Below are 19191 nucleotides of genomic sequence, written 5' to 3'. Positions count from 1 at the left end.
AAAAATTCCTTTAAAAAAAAATTAAAATACAGCATATCAAAATTTGTGGAACAGAAAGTAGTACTGAGAAGAAAATTTTTAACACTAAATGCATACATTAGAAAAAAGAAAAATTCTCAAATAATCTGAGTTCACACCTAAAGATCTTAGAAAAAAGGAAATAAAAAACCCAAACCAAGTCGAAGGAAGGAAATAATAAAGGTAACGATAGAAATTGATGACACTGAAAAGAAAAAAATTAAAAAACCATCAGAGAAAAATCAATGAAACAAAGTGATGCTTCTTTGAAAAGATTGATATCATTGACAAACCTGTATCAATACTGACAAAAGAAAAAAGGGAGAGGACACAAATCATCAGTATCAGGAATGAAATAAGGAATATCACTATAGACCATGCAGACATCAAATGGAGAATAACGTAATACTGCAAACCACTCTACGTGCCTATATTTGATAGATGAAATGGATCAATTCTTCAAAAAAACACAAACTTCCACAACTCGTCAAAAATTAAATAGATAATTTGAGTAGTTCTAAATCATTAAGGAACTTGATTTAATATTCAAAAATTTCCCCATCAGGAAGTCTCCAGGCCCAGATTGTTTTGGTGGAGAATTTTACCAAATATTTAAAGACTGAACACTAATTATACACAATTTCTTGCAGAAAATTGAAGAGGAGGGAATATGTCCGAATTAATTTGATAAATTTAGTATTACCCTGATACCAAAACCATATAAAAACACTACAAAAAAGAAAACTAAAGACCCACATCCCTCATGAATATAGACACAAAAATCCTCAGGAAAATATTAACAGAGTATTCAGCAAGATATAAAAATAATTATATACCATGACTAAGAGGGGTTTATTATAGGGATGCAAAGGTAGTTCAGTATTGAAAAATCAGTGTAATCCACCATATTAACAGGCTAAAGAAAAATCATATGATCATATCAATTGATGCAGAAAAGCATTTGACAAAACTCCATTCATTATAAAAAATCTCAGAAAAACCAGAATGCAGAGGAACTTCCTCTACTTGACAAAGAGCATCCACAAAAATTCTACAACTAGCCTTATACATAATTTTGAAAGAGTGAACGCTTTCTCCCTAAGATCAGGAAGAAGACAAGGATGTCTGATCTCACTACTCTTATTCAATATAGTTCTGGAACTTTTAGCCAATGTAAGAAGGCAAGAAAAGGAAATAAAAGACAAACATACCATTAAGGATTAAAATAGAGGAAACACTCTACCCAATTTCAAGACTTATTATATTTACAGTAATCAAGACTGTGAAATATTGGTGGAGGAATAGACACATCTGTCAATGGTACACGATAGAGAACCCAGAAATAGACCTGCAAAATATGCCTGATTATTTTATTTTTATTGAGATGAAATTCATATAACATAAAATTAGCCATTTTAAAATGAAACCAAACAGTAGCATTTAATACATTTATAATATTCTGCAACCACCACCTCTATCTAGTTCCAAAACTCTTTCATCATTCCAAAACAAAACCCCATACCCATTAAGTAGTTACTTCTCATTTTTCCCTCCAACCACCAATTTGCTTTCTATTCTATCCAGAATTTACTTATTCTGGATATGTCATGTAAATGGAATCAAACAATATGTGACATTTTGTGTCTGGCTTCTTTCACTTAATGCATTGTTTTTGAGATTCATTCATATTGTAGCATGTATCAGTATTTCATTCCTTCTTATGGCTGAATAATATTCCATTGTATGCACTTACCACAATTTGTCCATTTATCTGTTGATAGACATTTGTGTTGTTTCTAAGTTTTGGCCATGGTAAGTAGTGCTGCTATGAACATTCATGTACAAGCCTTTGTTTGAGAGCCTGTTTTCAATTCTTTGGGTATATATGTAGGAGCAGAATTGCTAGGTCATATAGTCATTCTATGTTTAACTTTTTGAGGAACCACCACACTGTTTTCCATAGCAATTGAACCACTTTACATTTCTACCAGCAACATACAAGGTTTCCAGTTATCCATGTCCTTACCAATACTTGTTATTTTACTTAAAAAAATTATTATATAGTATCTAATTTTGATTTTAAATTGCATAATGGCTAAGAATGTTGAGCATTTTTTCATGTGCTTTTTGGCTATTTATATATCTTCTCTAGAGAAATGTCTATTCAAGTTCTTAGCACATTTTTAATTGAGTTGTTTGTCTTTCTGTCATTGAGTTGTAAGGGTTATTTGTATTTTTTTATATTATTCCCTTATCAGATATATGATTTTAAAATATTTTTCCCATTCTACTGGTTGTCTTTTCACTTTCTTGATAATGTTCCTTGATGCACAAAAGTTTTTAATTTTGATAAAATCCAATTTCTCTTTTTTTCTTTTGTTGTTCATGCTTTTGGTGTCATATCTAAGAATCCATTGCCAAATCCAAGGTCATGAAAATCTACCCCTATGTTTTCTTCTTAAAGTTTGTGGCTTTAGTGTGTATATTTAGGTCATTGATCAATTTTGAGTTAATTTTTATATATGGTGTTAGATAGGGGTCCAAATTTGTTCTTTTACATGTTGATATCCGGTTGTCCCAGTGCCACTTGTTGAAGAGACTGTTCTTTACCTCACTGAATAGTCTTGGTTCCCTTGATTTAAATCAATTGGCCATAATATATATTTCTGGACTCTCAGTTCTACTCTATTGGTCCAGATGTCTATCCTTTTGGCAGTACCATACTGTTTTGATTACCATAGTTTTGTAGTAAGTTTTGATATTGTGAAGTATGAATCCTCCAACTTTGTTTTTCCTCCAATCTTCTTTTTCAAGATTGTTTTGGCTTTATAGGGACCCTTGCAATTCTTGCCCAACTGATTTTTGGCAATGGTGCAAAGCAAGTCAATGGAGGAAAAAAGCTTTTTCAACAAATGATGTGTGGCAATTTGACATTCTTAGCGGGAAAAAAAGAATCTCAGTCTAAGTCTCAGACCTTGAATGAAAATTAACTCAAAATGGTGACAGACTTAAATGTAAAATGTAAAACTATTAAACTTTTACTTTAAAAATAGGAAAATCTTTGGCATCTTGGATTTAGACTTGACATCAAAAGGCAGATCTAGAAAAAGGAAAAGGTGATAAACCTCACTGCATCAAAACTAAAAATGTTTCCTCTGCAAAATTCTCTGCAAAGAGGATGAAAAGACAAGCTAGAGACTGGAAGGATATATTTGTAAACCACATATCCACAAAGGACTAATATCTAGAATGTATAAAGAACTCTTAATATTCAACAGTAAAAACAAACAGACAAGAACACCTCAAGTAATCCAATTAGAAAATGGCCCAAAGACATTTCAACAAGGAGAATATACAGATGACAACTAAGCACATGAAAAGATCACTAGCCACTAGGGAAATGTAAAATAAAACCACAATGAGGTATCACTACACACCTATCAGAATGATTAAAATAAAAAATAGTGACACCAGCAAATGCAGGCAGAGAAACAGAATCATTCATGCGTTGTTGGAACATGCTATAGCCACTCTGGAACACAGTTTGGTCATTTCTTAAAAAGTTTAACATGCAACTATCAGACAAACCAGCAATTGCACTCATGGGCATTTATCTCAGAAAAATGAAAATTTATGTTCATATAAAACCTGCATACAAATGTTAATAGCAACTTTATTTATAATAGCCCAAAATGGAAACAACCCAGGTGGTTAAACAAATGTGGTACTTCCATACCATGGAATACTATTATACAGAGGAACAATTATTGATATGTAAAACAATTTGAATGACTCTTGAGGTAATTATGCTGAGTGAAAAAAGCCAATTCCAAAGGTTACCTATTGTATTCTTCTCTCTATGTAACATTCTTGAAGTGACAAAATTATAGAAATGAAGACAAATTAGTGGTTGCCAGGGGTTAGAGATGAAGAGGGAGGGGGAGAGGGAAGGGAGGGAGGTGTGGCTATAAAAGGATGGTGTTGGAAAGGTTCTGTATCTTGACAGCAACAACATCAATATTCTGGTTGTGATATTGTATGATAGTTTTGCAAGATGTTATCATTAGGGGAAATGGGGTAAAGGGTACACACGATTGCTGTGTATTATTTCTTACAACTGTATGTGAATCTCCAATTATTTAAAAATAAAAGGTTTAATTAAAAAACCAATAAGTGCTACATTATTTAATTTTTTCCATTTATAAGACTGCAAGCCTGACAGTGTGTAACAAGTGAGCACACGTAGCCGTTAGGAGGAGGTCAGATGAGGACGCTCATGATTCCATCACTCAGTTCATCACTTGGCTGAATAGCACTGACTGCTGGGATGGTCGAGACTGCTGCATTTTAAATTGTTTTTCTTCTTAGTCAAATATGTTTGATTTGTGCCCATATTAGATCATGTTTAAAGACTAGAAACATAAGGAACCCGATGATGAAATACAAGATAATTAAGAGCAAAAATGGTCAGATTATAATCTTACTTCAAAATTACCTTTCCTAATCTGAAAATGGCATTCATCTGATAAAAAAAAATCATTATATAGAACATCAAGATGTCTTTGGTACTTCAAAAACAGTGTTAAGAAGAGAAAATAGAGCGACAATTATATCTAATTTGGCTTTTCATTTATTGAGAATAAAGGGTCCACAGCCACAATATGCTATTTGCAGAGTGCTTGCAAATAGTGGCCTGAAATCTGTCCCCTCTTGTCATTTATAAACAAAACATAGAAATTATAAAACTAAACCTGTAGTGTTTTTAGCATAAAATTCCATAATTTCAGACATAGATTCTTGGAAAACAGCTTTTGCTTGTACTGGTGCTGTATCAGGGAGTTAAACCCCAAAGTATTTTTAGTATACATACAGTTTCCAAATCAGATTTGACATATCATTTTTTAGTATATTTATTTAGCATAATTTAGAAAATTATGCTTTCTCTTGTATAAGTTAAAAAGAGTTAAACGTGCATTTGTTGTTAAATGATACAAAGTGGAAATTTGTCTGTAATGACTGTATATTATGAATATTATTAATGAATGCATTAAAACAAACTGTAGTATACAATACTTAATATGATACTCTTAAATAGTTTGTTTGAAAGTTCAAATCACATCTTTGTCACATACCACAGAAAAATGGCAAAACCAGTTTAAAATTTTTTGGAGAAGGTTGTAGTGAAAGGTGTTTGCAAGTCACATACGGCTGGGCTGTGTGGTGGGTGTGCATGCATTTGTCAGCTTTAAAGCATCCTGTACAAATCAGCTGTTAAGTGCCCACTGGCACTTATCTAGGACAATTAGGAAATGAGAGTCTTGGTTAGTGACATGTTCTCCATAACTGAAAATTACTGTATGTCTGAGCACTGGATTGGGGTCAAGAGACTTCAGCCTTTCACTAGCTTGGGGTTCTTAGACAAATTAAGTGGGATGATGACAATATTAATAGACACCTATCTCCCATGGTGAGTGTCTAAAGCCAGTGTCAAATCAGCATTTTATTTACATTTTAGCTTCTTTCTCATTTGGTATGTTTTCTACTCTGAGTAACAGAAAACTCCAACTCAATTGGTTTAAGTCGTGAGGAAAATAGAAATCCCGACGTAGGACAGCTTCAGAGTTGGTTATTTTAGCAGCTCATTTCACCACTTCACAGAGGTCCTAGGTTCCTTTCCCTGTTCTGCTACCATTCATGGGTCAACTCAGCTGCTCTCAGGGTCACAAGAGGATGACCTTGGGTCTAGGGGACCCTGTAGTTGATGAGGGTATCAAGAGAGAAAAGAGGCACCATCTCCTCTGGTGCATCTTTTTATCTCCGCAGCTGACTTTCTCTCACCCCTCCTTGGCCAGCACTGGGCCCCTGCTCACCCCCTGGCCAGTTCCCGGCAGGGAGAATGGGAGCTCCATGACTGGCTTAGACCATGCTGAACGGAATTGACATTCTACAGGCAGAGAAGAAGAGAGAAAGACTTCATGTTTGGTTTTGGTATGACAAGGGTTCACAGGACAATTAAGTAAATATACCTACAGGTTCAGAACAAAAGGTTTTCCAGGCACTGATTTGTAGAACATGACTTCTGACATCAGGGTTAGCTGCCACATACATAGACATTCTGTGCAATCAATGTAGAATTGCCTCGTGATTGTGAGGGCAGACTCCGAGTCACATCCTAGCTCTGCCATTTGCCAGACAAACTGCCTGAGATTAGTTGTGTAACTTCTCTAAGTTTAACTTATAAAATGGGGACCTAATGGACTTGTTGTGAGGATTAGGTAAAACAATACATATGAACGGGTAGGCCTAGTGCCCAGTGCATAGTTAGCAATCAATGAATGTGCGATGCTGGTATGATGCAGTGATGGTGATAATGAGCTGACATGACCTTGCACCTCTCAACAGCTGAATAGCTGTTTTTCCTGCTTTTACTCTTTCCAGCAGCCACTATGCCCTCTACCCATCTACTCTATATACAGCACCCAGAGTGACCTGTTAAAAACATATAGTAGATCCATGTCTCTACAAATGACCCAATTTCGTTCCTTTTTATGACTGAGTAATATTCCATTGTATATATGTACCACATCTTCTTCATCCATTCCTCTGCTGATGGACATTTAGGTTGTTTCCATGTCCTGGCTATTGTAGGTAGTGCTGCAATGAACATTGGGGTGCATGTATATTTTTGAATTATGGTTTTCTCTGGGTATATGCCCAGTAGTGGGATTGCTGGGTCATATGGTAATTCTATTTTTAGTTTTTTAAGGAACCTCCATACTGTTCTCCATAGTGGCTGTCAACCTACACTCCCACCAACAATGCATGAGGGTTCCCTTTTCTCCACACCCTCCCCAGCATTTATTGTTTGTAGATTTTTTGAGACATGGATGGACCTAGAGACTGTCATACAGAGTGAAGTAAGTCAGAAAGAGAAAAACAAATATCGTATATTAACACATATATGTAGAATATGAAAAAATTGGTATAGACAATCTTATTTACAAAGCAGAAATAGAGACACAGACATAGAGAGCAAACATATGGATACCAAGGGGGAAAGGGGGGGGTGCGATGAATTGGGAGATTGCGATTGACATAGATACACTATCGATACTATGTATAAAATAGGTAACTAATGAGAACCTACTGTATAGTACAGGGAACTCTATTCAGTGCTCTCTGGTGACCTAAATGAGAAGGAAATCCAAAAAAGAGGGGATAAATGTATACGTATAGCTGACTCACTTTGTTGTACAGTATAAACTAACACAATATTGTAAAGCAACTATACACCAAAAAAAAAAAAAAAACATATGGTAGATCAGATCATTTTCCTGCTCAAAACCCTCTCCTGGCTCCCATTGCACCTAAAATCAGATCTGAAGTCCTTATTCATCGCAGCCGACAGGGCCTATGTGGTCTGGCCCTTGCTTAGCACTCTGCCTTCTTCAACAACTCCACCCAGATCCCTCTGCTTTGCTACGTTGGCCTGAATCGCATCAAGCCAGTTCCCACATCACAGTTTTCATGCCTGTTGGGCCTTCAGCCTGAACAGTCTCCCCACTAGATCATCTCATATCTTCTCCCCTCATTTATTCATGTTTGTGCTCTAAGCACCTCCTCAGAGAGAAGTTTGTCATCTGCCCTCTTAAAAACACTCACCACACTCACTCCCACTTACTCTTTCTCTTAGTCTGGATTGTCTAGAAAACAACCTGAGGCAAAAGCTCATGTGCTGACACTTGATTAAGGAGGAATACAGTCCCAGGGAAGCAGGAACAAGGAAAAAGAAAGAGCAAATACCTGAAAGGGCTCCAGCTTTGTAATCAGTGTAGCTGAGGGCTTAGTCTCCAGGGATGTCTTGAGACGGGGCATAGGGAGCTCTGCCTCTCTGTACAGACTATCCAGGGAAGGAAGAGAGAACTGATCTGCTGGCTCCCTTCTGTACCCTTTCTCCCACTGGTCAATCCACCCCTGAAGCAGGAATTCCCCCCCTCCACCTCTATGATGTAGTGAGTAGCACCCCCAGGCAGCCTCTGGAAAAGCCAGAGCCTCAGGGGTCCAGTCTGACCAATGCATAGGCGTGGAGGCCAGTGTTTTCTTGTCAGTTGTTGCCACACGCAGGGCTTCTTGATCTGAGCTGCTGGCAATAACAGCAGAGGTACCTGGCTCTAAGACTGTGCAAATAGCATGGAAGAGTTGATAGGGTCACTCTGGTCAGGAAGCAAGGCAAGTAGCCAAAGCCCTGGTGGGGAATGGGGGCGGAGAGGTCAGCGTGGCTGCTCAGATTTGAGTGGTATATAAACTAAGTCCAGCACCATCTGCTACATCCTCGTCTTGCATAGTTCTCTTCATAACACTGAAGATGACCTGCCATAATACTACATATTCATTTGAATGGAGCAGATATTCACCAGGATGGAACCTCCATAAGCAGGAGCTCATCTTTTTGAAAGATCTCTTTTTCAGATTGTCATGCTATTTACCACTCTCTACTAATGAGTTGGAAAACAGAAGCATGACAAAAATATCCCTTGTGAATAAAGGAGGTTGGCCCCTCCCTTGGCTCTCCTCCTACTGTGCTGCCTCTTTCATGCCTCTTCCCACTCCCAGTACGTGTGCTGCTTTGTGGCTTGGAGGCCTGGCCTTCTCATCCCAGATTCTCCCTGTGCACATGGAATTCTGGGAGTAGCTGAATTTCATTTCCTCTGGTTCTCAGTGCCTTTCTTAGGCCCCTTGTACCATCACTCTAGGCCCTGGGAGTTAGATGGGACTTTTGTCTCTGGAACAGTACTATGATGAAGGGTTTTGTTGTTCACCTCCCTCCACATTCCCCATTCACAATTTCCTCTCCATCACTGCATCTTCTCATTCATCCTACCTTCTTAATTAAAATTCTGACCCTATACCACTTCTTCATTGCCTTGAAAAATTTCCCAAATCAGTTATCTCTTGAATGAATACCTTATCTCCATGCTGGCTCCTTTTCTCCCTAAATCAGAGTTTTAAATAATTATTTCTGAGTGTGATTTTAGGTCTAGGTTTTTGAATTTGTTGCCTCCATTGCCTTAATTTCTAGATGATAATGAATCATCACTTAAGAAATCAGCATTAATATTAGACTTAAGGGAAACCTTTAACACCATAGCTCTAGATCAGAGTAGCCATAACTTCTAGCAAAATATAGGCATCGACTTGCAGAACTGAAAATGGCCTCAGAAGTTCATTGAGTATGACCACTTCCCACTCCTCTCCCAACCCCTTCTTGAGAGATGAGGAAACAAACCAGAAATGGTGGGACTCCTCCAGACTCACAAAGCCAGAGAGGGGCTGAGGCCGGCTAGGGACCCAGTCCTTTTGCCTCTCTGTCCAGGGGTCTCCTAAGATCCAGACTGCTTCTTCAATCAACTGCATAGTTTGGTTTGAAGATTTACTAAGACATTTTTGGACAGGCAGCAGAATGTTAAATCATGCAAGACAAGGAAGACAGTTCCCTGCCTATTCCCACCTTCTCATGTGACCTCCCGGACTGGCTTCAAATGGGTATTTCTGGGACTGTTTGATCAGCCCAGGGTAGACCTGACCCATTGCTAGTGACAGGGTAACTTTTGGTAGAATCTGGAGGAGGTGTCCTGCTTCCTTCTGACGCCCACCGCTATGTGTCATCTCTGGGTATCCTGATGTGCAGCTGCAATCTGAAATGACCTGTAGGAGCCACATTATTTGGCAGCAGTTTTTGGTCATGTGGTTGTGTTTTTGGTAAAATTAAAAATAGAAAAAAGTTTTAAAACTGGTAAAGTAAAATCCCTAATATATATTGGGGATTTTTAAACTTCTTGATCTTGTAAAAATACACTGATAACTTTCTTTTGTGTGTCTCTGAGTCTGCCTGGAGCAGTAGTCTGAATTTATGTTGCCTTTTAACTTCTTCCTTTCAAATTTACTGAATTGTATGATTTCAAAATTTAAGTATCATAGTTGGCTACTGAGAATCATCAGTATGTTTGCAAGTTCTGAAACAGGGTTTCAGGCAAATTCTGAAATTCTCTGTGTAAAATCTAGCCTATTTTCCAAGTTGGGGACTCTTATTGAACCAAGAATTGCCCTGAGAAGTGAAAGCACAGAGCAATTCAAAGAGGTGTCAAGGTCTGCTGGCATCTGATGCTGCTTCCCTGAAGTCTTGTTTTGTCATTCACACTTCACCTTTTTTATTCAAAGGTGACTTTTTAAAAAAAAATTTATTTATTTATTTTATTTATTTTTGGCTGCACTGGGTCTTCGTTGCTGTGCTCGGGCTTTCTCTACCTGCAGCGAGAGGGGGCTACTCTGTTGCGGTGCATGGGCTTCTCATTGCAGTGGCTTCTCTTGTTGTGGAGCAGGGGCTCTAGGCGCAGGCTTCAGTAGTTGTGGGTCGCGGGCTCTAGAGCGCGGGCTCAGTAGTTGTGGCACCTGGGCTTAGTTGCTCCGTGGCATGTGGGATCTTCCCAGACCAGGGCTCAAACCCGTGTCCCCTGCATTGGCAGGCGGATTCCTAACCACTGCGCCACCAGGGAAGCCCCCAAGGTGACTTTTAATTCCAGTCTTATTTTATGCACAGTAGTCACACTAGCTCACTTCAGGTGTTAGCATTATCTCTAAGGGATATTCCATGCATCTGATTTGCAGCAGCTACATTCCCCCCTTCTTTGGGAAGCAGAGAAAGTTTGTGGAAGTCCAGTCCCTGCATTAAACAGAGCTATTTCTGATCTTGGTCGATTTACAGATCCTGACTTACATATGACCCTGAAATTATTAAAAACACACACCCCAAGGCCTGCCTTGGTTATGTAATAGGGCCACTCGGCTGACTCAGGGACTTTGTGCTCAGAGCTGAGAACAGAAACTGGCTTTTCCAAACACCTCAAAGTCTGTGAAGGGAGGTGAACCCAGCCTCCAGGCTGTGGGGCTCCATCTTGACCACTGACTTAGAATTAAATTTCAGGGGGAGGCTCAGCATGTTTCCAAACTTCCCTGCTTCCTTTTATGCTCAGTCTTAATTTTCTTTTTCCCAAGATGGAAAGTGCCACCCCTTTCCTGATCCAGCTGCAGATAATCTGGTCTCAAGCCAGCCTTGGAGGTTCAGTCATGGGTGGCCTTGGCAAAGATTCATGGTCAATTCTGAGAGAATATCATGCCTGCCAAGGCCAGGGGCACGGAGCATGGCGTAGCCTTTATCCTTTTGAGCACAAATCATGGTATCCATGGAGGAAATCACAGCAGAGTGAGCCCTGGAAGTCACCCAGGTTTCCTCCAAGTCCTCATTTTACTGATGGGGAAACATACCAATAGCAGAAATATGACTGGCTCTGGGTTACAAGCTGAGTGGTAGTAGAGGGTGGGCTGCATCCCAGAACAAAACCTATGGGAGGGCAGGGACCACGCTGGCCCATCCACCGCTGTCTCCCAGTATCTAGTACAGTGCCTGGTAGACAGGAGGGCCCAGTAAATATCTGTTGAAGGAAAGAACAAATATAACACCTCTTCCTCCATGTCAGCTTTCTATTTTTCTTCCCCTTCTCCTGATATTTAATGAACCTTAACCTCAGAAGAGCCCCTCTGCCCCTCCTCCTGCCCCTCCTCCAGGCCAGGAAAGGTCACAGGGGCATGAACAAGACACTGTTCCCCTAAGCCAGGAAGTCACCTGGTGCCCACACAGCCAGAGCAGGAGGCTTTCCCCCAGAAAGTCTCCTGCCCATCAGTTACCACAGCCTAGACTGGCTAGAGTCTACTCCTAAGTTTGATGCCAGATTGGAGCTACAGTATGACCATTTGGGGGGCCCTAGTAGTTACAAAGTTGTTTCCAGTTTATTTGGGCACCAAGACTGATCTTTAGGCCAATTAATGGAAACAAAATGATCACTGGGCTGTGGTCTCCAAAAGTTGTGGATGTTGAAGAGGGATCCAGAAAGCTTTGGGAGCCGCAGGCTTGGGGATGACGTCCAGGCCTTATGTCTGGTTCTAAGGGAGAAGAAGGGACTCTCTGGTCACAGCTTGGCCAGGCTAGGCAAATGTCAACTGGGACTGCCTCTGTATGCCCAGGATATAGTGAGATTCTGCAATGAGAGAAGGCAGATTCAGAAGAGAGAAATAAAAACTTCGCTCTTTCGCAGGTTGTTGGCTCTCAGCGAGGGGGAGTGTCCTTTGACTTTGCGTCCAGGGACAGCTCTCTTGGTGCGGTGTACTGGCCCGCCTCAGCTCCACAAGCTACAGCTGCTGATTAAGACCAGCAGCGCATCTTGAGAGCACAGACTTGGGGAACCCTGCCCGGAAAAGAGCCAGAGGAGAGGAGGAGTGTGTTGGGGGGTGGGAGAGCTCGTCGGCCGCCGGGCTCCACAGAGCCAGGGCCGGGAGCGCACCCCGTGCCCCTGCGGCTGCAGAGATCGCCCTGGAGCGCCGGGAGTCCTCCAGCCCCGAGTGCGCGCCCCGCTGCTCCGCGCACCTGCCGCTGGCCCCGCGGGTCTGAGCGGTGGGCGGGCGGGCCGCGCGCACAGGTGGCGGCGATTGGGCAGGCGGGGCCCGGAGGGTGACGTCACGGGCTCCGGTCCCGGCGGCAGAAATAGGGCAGCCGCGGCGGTGGTGCCACAGCAGCGGGCCACGGCGGCTTAGAGAGCTGGAGCCGCGACAGCCTCCAGCGCGCGCAGGACCCGCCGACAGCCGGAGAGACCGACCGAAGGACGCGGGACCGGGTCGCCGCTGCCACCACGGGGCGCTCCCTCTCGCCCTCCGAGTCCGGCCACCTGGTCTTCCCCTCGGCCCCGGCCGCCTCAGGTACGCGGGCGCAGCTTCGGAGCGGCCGTGGGGAGGGTGCCAAGCCGCCGCCCCCGCCGCCGCCAACCGGTCCCGCCGCGCCCCGCTGGGGTACTGGCGCCCGCGGCCCCGCGTTTCCCTGCAGGGCCCGGCCGGGCGCTTGCTAGTCCTCACCGCCGCGCCTGGTGAGCCAAGTTTGCCCGCCTGCCGGGAGGCGGGCACGGGACCCCAGGACCCGGGCTGGGCAGGGCTACCCCGGCCGGAGCCAGGACTCAGGGTAAAGGCTGGGGAGCCGAGGCGTGTGGCCTGGGTCTGCAGTGGGGACCGGAGTGACCGGGCTTGCGCGCAGAGCACCGCGCAGAACCACTTGGGCCGAGCCTGAAGCGGGCGCCGGGCTCCGAGACCCTTCAGGTGCCGTTCTTGGGTTCTGGACCCTGAGCGGCCTCGGCGAGACGGGAGAGCGGTTGCACCTGGGCTCGGACTCGTGCCCTTGGCCCCGGGCTGGGGCGCGAGGCGGGCGTCCTCACTACCTCTTTCCTCCAGCTTTGCGGGGAAACTTGGCGTCTGCTCGCTGCAGCCCGAAGGGCCCGCGGCGCCCGGCCTGGCCCTCACAACCCCGAGGGCCGCCGCGTCCGGGGCTGAGCGCTTGGGCTTCTCGGAGGAGGCGGGAAGGACCCGGGACCCCACTAGGCTCCGGCAGCCCGCCGCTCTCCTTCTGCTCGGCCGGGCAGGTCGTTGTTCCAAGCAAGCGGCCGGTGTTATTTGCTGGGAAATCACTAGTGAGCAATTTGGGGGATGTTCAGACAGGGGGCTTGGTCCTAAGAGCTTGTAATGTGGGTGATCTCCACCCCTCTTGGCGCCAGCAAAAGACCTGTTCCAAGTTTCGGGGGGACCTAGGCGAAGCAGGTAGAGGTCTCCGCTTTGGGTGCGCGTGTGGCCTCGAGTTTGGGGGAGAGCTTGGCGCGAGCCTTCGGGGCTCCCTTCAGCTGACAAAGCGGTGCCCCGAGCGCGTTCGCTTGAGGCCTGCCACCTGAGGACTTCGGCGCCCGCCCCTCTTGCAGGAACAGAAACCTGCTGGAGCAGTAGGGTTTCTCACCATGCCCAGAACGTGGCGAGCATCCCGTGCAGCGTGTCCGTCTATGTAAGTTCCTGGGGACCTGCAGAGTTGGGCCTTCTAGGTCTGCGTCTAGCCCAGAGAGTTGGTCCCACATGCGCTGTCCAGCCGACCTCTCTCCTGAGAACTGTCACCGACATTGATGAATAGCGCTTCCGCAGCCTCTTCTCCGCTCCCCTCTAGGTGTCGCTTCCGCCGAGGTTTCCGGCGAGCGGAGCCGGTAGCTTTGGTCTGTTTCCTTAGTGAATTTGTTCAAGCCTGTGCACCAGGAATTGTACTAGATGGGCTCCTGAGACGCAAACATCCGTCCACATTCTCTGAGCCAAACAGAAACAGAATTTCAATAGAAGGGGCGCGGTAACTTAAGCCCATTTTTGGTGCACATTTTGATTATCACACAATCTGAGAGGGGAGAAAAGGGATCGGGAAGAAATTCGGACTTTTCTCAAAAGTCACGAGTTATTTTCCTACCATCAGGTTAGGGGAAAGCCAGAGATGACTTTTAACAGTGTCCTTTTAATCCTGGAATGGCCCAGACAGGCTCTGGGTCTGGGCAGTGGTCAGGTGGAGGGCTCACCTGGGAAGCAAATGGTCAAGGGAGTGAGGGATACGGCTTCTCTGACCCCAGAGGCTCAGCAGCCCTCAGGCAGTAACTCTAATGGAAGACCTGAGCCGATGCTCCACAGGGCGCATGTCTGCTTTCCATCTTCGTTTTGTGAGAAGACACTGCAGCATTACTAGTTTATTTCTGTTTAAACACACTGAGGTGAATGTTCACTTTCTTCCCCTGCTAGGGAAAAAGACAGCCCGTCTCTCCAAAGACTTCAGACAGAGCCAAAGGTTGTGCAAGAAAATAGTCTTTGATGTAACGAATTAAAATTGCTTAATAAAAGTTGTTCCAATGGATTTTTCTCTCTCCAAATTTTTTGCCCAACCTCAATTGTTGTCAGTTCCAGGAAGGCTTTTTGTTCCAGAGAGGGGCCAGCTTGTTCTGGGTATGGCGAGAACTTTTATCACTTTGGCTGTGTCCTGGAGGCGTAGGTTGGATTTTTCTACCTTGACCTGCCAGTCACTCAGGATTCTTCTCCTTCTAAGGGCTGCAGGCTTTTCTTTCTTTTTTTTTTTTTTTTTTTTTAGTGATCTTCATGATGTGAGCTTCTGTTTGACAACATTACGTTTCAGAAATTGTCATTGAGTAGTCAGGATTTCCTAAAAATCTCCTTAATTGCTACTTTGCCTTTTTTGGTATTTCTTTGCAAACTCGACTTTCTTGTGTTGCCCTGTGCTTACTAATTAATCACATTAGGCAGTTATTTCAAGAGCACATCTTTCCTTACATTTTCTATCTTGGTGCATAACACAAGGCATGCAACTTCAAGTAAAATAGAACTACAGTGGAGTGAACACGGTACTTAGGAGGTATAATCTGAATGTTGGAAGGGTGAGGGTTCTGTGCGTTAACTTCATAGTAAATAGGAATGTCATAGATTTACACATTGCACATAGACTAATTTAGATATCAAATTTATCAAATGTTGGAACAATTAACCAAAGATACCGAGTAGATAATTAATAGGAAATGCAATATAACTTCATTATGGATTGCTTCAGGGTTGGCTTCATATGTTTCCATGCCTAATTTCCTGGGATTGGTATTTTAGGGATTATTTTAGGAAGTTTGAACCCTTTTCTTTTTTCCTAAAACACTCACAAATCAAAACTGGGGTCCTAAACCTTGCAAAGGAAATTAGCATACAGCTTCCTGGTTTTAGGTTGGAGTTGATATGCCTTTTTTTTTTCTTTGAACATTGGGCAGGCATACAGAAGAGAACTGTAGGATTTTAGTGGTCCCCAATTGGTTTCTATTTGTTGATTGCCAACATCACATGTGTAAAATGCAATGCACCTAAAAGTAATTGGCTAGAGCATACACTTTTCAATTAGGTTAGAAATTCAGGTGCCTCAAAGTCACAGACCTTACCATTCTCTTCAAGGCTGGGTGGTGGTGCTTAGTTCTGCCAAATCATCTTCATAATTTCTGGTCCCGTCTGTTACAAAGAGAAGCCATTTCCGTGTGACTATTCCATAGTGTCTGGTCTGGTAGTGTCACCATATTCTGAGAGAGAGGATGAGAGAGAATGAACCAGTGAATAACTTTCCCAAAAGCTCCAAGGGTCAGAATTCCCATTCTTCCCAAACAGGGCTGGTTCCTGAAGGAGGAAAGAGAAGTTTGTACTTATGCCCGTGCTTCTCTTTGGCTTCTGACCCTGTTCAGTAAAGACAGCTTATATGCTGCTGTATGTTCTCTGGTGGGGTAGATTTGGAGTTTACATATTCGTATCTATTTCTCCCTGATCATTTGCATTCTTAGGTCACAGTTTTTCAACTTCCTTCAAAAAACAAGTCAGTATTTGGAATGTTACATTCTACAGATTTTTCGTACCTCTATGATTTTACATACAAATAAATAATAGCACGATATCAGCTTATATTATAACACCAGAAAATCCTGTGGTTTTCACAGCAAGGGGGTAGATGATCTAATGGGGCCCACCCTGAACTAAAAAAAGCAAAATCAGTCTGTCTAAACAGAGAATGCATAGATATTCCATACGTAAGTTTGTGATTATGTTAGAAACGAAACAATTGCCTAGGGGTCAGGATGCTTGAGTTTTAGTCTAGGTTTGGCCACTGAGTTGGCTTCATACATTGGGTGAATTCCTCCACCTTCCAGGCCTTTGGTGTCCTGTCTGTGCAGTGGCCAGTCTGGCACCTGATTCTGCTGAGCATGGGGAAACATGAGGCTCAGGTGGGAAACCTCAGAGGAAGCAGTGAAGTACTTCTCTTGGAAACGAGATGTCTTAAATATCAAGTGATTGTGTCTTATGAGTTGTTTGAAAGGAAAGGTAGTCCCAGGTCTTTTATGAGAACAATCTCAGGTAGATTTATAACCAATCTTGGGACTCTAGCATGGATTGAATGAAGCTTATAAACGTAAATTGATTTCAAAAGGAGCTCTAGGTTGAAAAAGAGGGTTTGTGACCTTATTAGTTGTACCTTCCCATTTCTATGACAGGGAGATTCTTGTTGTATTTTCTTCCATCCGAGGGCCAGTAGGGCTATTTGAACTTGTTGAGTAATCTTCCAACAGGTCCTCTTCGCCCAAAGTGACTGCCTACCAGGCTGGTTGGTGTTGCCCATGAGCTAAAGGGTACCCTTGATGCCTGGCATCCTTTGTATCTCCTCATGGTTTCGTTATTTCAACCACATTCTTTCTTGGCCAATGAAGACAGCATCAATGAAGGCCGAGGAGAGCGGGCCGAGTGGCCGCATCCTGGGTGAGGTGTAGGAGGGGGGCAGCTTGGCTTTCCCCTCACTCTGCTCCTGTGGCCTTGCTCGGAGCCATGAAAGCTGGAGGAACTCAGCTCTTGGCATCTGTCAGAGGAGAGACTTGGGGCTCATGGCCTCTGATCTTGCTGTACATAGATGTTCCCCCATCTAAAACCAACCATTCATCCAAATAAAATATTTCTCAGTATCAAGAGGCAGCAGGGGATGGGGTTTAAGAGTATAGACGCCAAATCCACCTGGCTGGCTCCGAGTCCCAGCTCTGCCATTTATTTGCCACGCAGCCTTGGCAAGGTACTTAACCCTCTCTGCGACCCATTTCCTCTGTCATCTGACTAGAGGATAATCATTGCCCTCCTCATGGAGTAGAAATGAGGATTATGAGTTAATACCTATGAAGCATTTAGAACAGTGCCTGACACGTAGTAATTGCTATATGTGTTAACCAAATAGATAGTCTCTATTTGGTTATTAGACAGATCATCGAAATTGATTTAGACGCAATATTCTTTTTTTATGAACCGAACTGTCATAAAACTTGGGTTGTAAATTTTAAGACTGTTGTTGCTGTAGACGGAATGAATTGTCAATCACCATGAGTATAAAATGACATCTCAGACTCATCTGCCGTGCAGATGAAGTTTGACCTAGTGGTGGCCAAGCTGAAATAAACGTTACAGAGAGGCTGCCTAGGAATATTTCAGTAGTTGGCCTGGCTCGTGCGTTTCCCCGTCATCCAATAAGATCCTGCGGGAATCTCAACACAAACCAGACAAAACCAGCGATGACTCCAGGTGCAGAAGGGCTGCAGTTCAGCTTCCTGAAACACATCTCAGAACAGCTGCTTTAATGCCAGAGGTCTGGGCACACCCTCTTAAATGAAGTGATTTGGCGCTTCCCAAAACAATTGAACAGAATTTATTCTGATATTATCCATTAATAATAAAACATCCAAAATAATTGGCCTTGGATTACTAGGCAAACTGGAAACTAAATAGTAGATATTGTGGCTCACATCTTTCATAACTCCAGGGATTGACATCTGTGCATTATCTAGAGTAAGTTGTGATTATCTTGCTGTTTTTAGTTTATTTGGGCTTGAAGGCATGAAAAGGGAGAGAAGAAGACCTTTTATATATATGTTCACTCCATGAGCACTGTTTGATGGTGGATAAGTCGGGAAGAATTAATAAAAGTAGAGTAGGAAGCAGTGTCTTTCTAGTTCTAGTTTGAGTTACTCTTGCTGGTTTAAAAAAAAATTCCAAAAATCCAGCAACTGCTTTCTGCAGTCTCTGGAACATGGATGGCTCTGTGTTCAGAGGAGAATAATTTATGGGGAGTAGGGAGTTGCCCTATTTATTTTTAGAAAAACTGGTTGCAGTTAGGGAAGTCATTTTTATTCTCTTTTAGTCCCAAATGTGATTTTTCACTCCTCATCCCTGTAAGGACACACACCCTAGCTCGAGCCCCGGATAGGGAGCGTAGCGCTGGGGGGCCACTGATAACGCTGCAGCCCTCTCCCAGGTAGCTGCGGAAGCTGCAGCATTCTGCCCCACTCTGCCTTCTTCAGAGGGAGGAGCTGGTACTGACTGCTGAGACCATGACCTTCAGATTGTATTTACTAGCCACTCGGACCGTTTCCCCAGTATCTCTAGCTTTTCCTACAGATGTCAAAGATGAACGGCTGAAGAAACAGAGGTAGGAGTAGGAGTCTGTGGACTCTTAAAAAAAAAAAAAAAGAAAAGAAAAGAAAAAGGAAAAAGAGATGTCTTCTCTTAAAAGACAGTCATAACTTATAACCGTGCCTTTCAGAGGCCAGTGTTACATGCCCACAATTTTTAGTTTGACTTCTCCTTCCTGTGGGCATTTCTGTCTCAAGTTGGGGACATAAAGCAAATCTGGAGCAGCAGCTTTATTTGGGTATG

At 43.3% G+C, this 19191-nt stretch overlaps 1 protein-coding gene across 3 annotated transcripts in view; it reads left to right on the top strand.

Moving 5' to 3' along the window:
* The window catches only part of FSTL4 (follistatin like 4), a 717999-nt gene that overhangs the window by 279987 nt on the left and 418821 nt on the right, over positions 1 to 19191 (top strand). Inside the window, exon 1 of one of the 3 annotated variants that reach the window (XM_082378913.1) lies at positions 12609 to 12825. The exons of the other annotated variants lie outside the window; for them this stretch is intronic. The gene's annotated coding sequence lies outside the window, so the exon portion shown is untranslated. Of the gene's footprint in view, positions 1 to 12608; positions 12826 to 19191 lie in introns of those variants that run through there. 3 annotated transcript variants of the gene reach the window in all.

This window comes from Balaenoptera borealis (assembly GCF_965194805.1).
Source record: "Balaenoptera borealis genome assembly, chromosome: 2".
NCBI classification, from domain to species: domain Eukaryota; kingdom Metazoa; phylum Chordata; class Mammalia; order Artiodactyla; family Balaenopteridae; genus Balaenoptera; species Balaenoptera borealis.
This window is presented reverse-complemented; position numbering and strand designations above follow the sequence as displayed.